General features: G+C 35.8%; 1 long non-coding RNA gene across 1 annotated transcript; it reads left to right on the forward strand.

Moving 5' to 3' along the window:
• The first annotated feature begins 6 nt into the window (after positions 1 to 6).
• On the forward strand, positions 7 to 1,069 carry LOC111386966. Its single transcript, XR_002701344.1, has 2 exons — positions 7 to 139; positions 388 to 1,069. It is a non-coding gene; the product is annotated as an uncharacterized LOC111386966 (long non-coding RNA).
• Positions 1,070 to 1,104: the final 35 nt, after the last annotated feature.

Consider the following 1,104-nt stretch of genomic DNA (forward strand, 5'->3'; position numbering starts at 1 on the left):
CCCTCTTCACCTCGCCATTCACCGCCCTTCGATCAAAAGCTTCAGAGTCTTCTATGTCTTTTCCAAATGATCACTATCCCACCTTCAAATCCATTTTCTACTATCCAGTGGCCCCAAGATTTTATCCAGTCCAGAAAAAGTAAGTGAAATATTTTATACTACGGACGCTAATTAATTGATCGTCTTGTTTCGTTTCAGGGTTTTGAAAATTTCATGTAAATTCTATTGTTTTAGCTCAGTAGGGTTGATTCATTAAGTTTTAGCAGGTGTAATTAGTTTATAGAGTGATGAAAGATGAAATATGATTTGCTTATCTATGAGCTTTATGAGTCCAATTGATATTTTTTTCTGATGTCTTCACGTAACTTGGTTGACATTCTTGTATAGGAATGTTACGATGTGTGCGTCTGTGGATGGTGTGGACTCACTGAGTTCAACTTCTTTTTCAATGGTCAGTCCAAAATTTCTCTTTTGAACATTTAGTGATTTATCAATTTGGCATGTTCCCCGATGTTCAAATGAGGATATTTTAGCCTGTGTGTATGTATCATTCCATCTTATTGAAAATAACCTTCCGGCTTTTCTGAAAAAAATTTGTGAGCCGGTCGATGGGAAATTGATTATTTGTTAAAAAACGAGTGCAGAGATGGACCAAGGTCATACTTTCAAACTAGCTGACCTTACACCTGAGGCTATTGATTTCTTCCGGTTGACTCAAATTCTTTGTTCCCAAACGGTACCAGTATCATACTAATAGAATCATCGAGCACTATAATCTGATGCACCTACTTATTGATAGGAAACAAGGAGCAGAAAGCAACTAGCAACTAGCAGTGATCAAATCTCACTCTGTTAGAGACAGCCGAAAGGCGAAAACATAATTAATGATAAATAGATACGAATAGAGCATGAAATGAAAGAATAAAAAATGATAACATGTTACACTTCAGGACTATGTTATTTCCAATTTTTTGTTTTCCGGATGCGCTATCCTAATCCGCCAATTTGTCTGTTCAGTGATATTTGTTAAGAAAAATCACCAGTAAGTCCTATTTATACTTTTATATTGGTGGGGGACTTTATATATTTTGATTTCCTGCCAAA

This window comes from Olea europaea, unplaced genomic scaffold (assembly GCF_002742605.1).
Source record: "Olea europaea var. sylvestris unplaced genomic scaffold, O_europaea_v1 scaffold38207, whole genome shotgun sequence".
NCBI classification, from domain to species: domain Eukaryota; kingdom Viridiplantae; phylum Streptophyta; class Magnoliopsida; order Lamiales; family Oleaceae; genus Olea; species Olea europaea.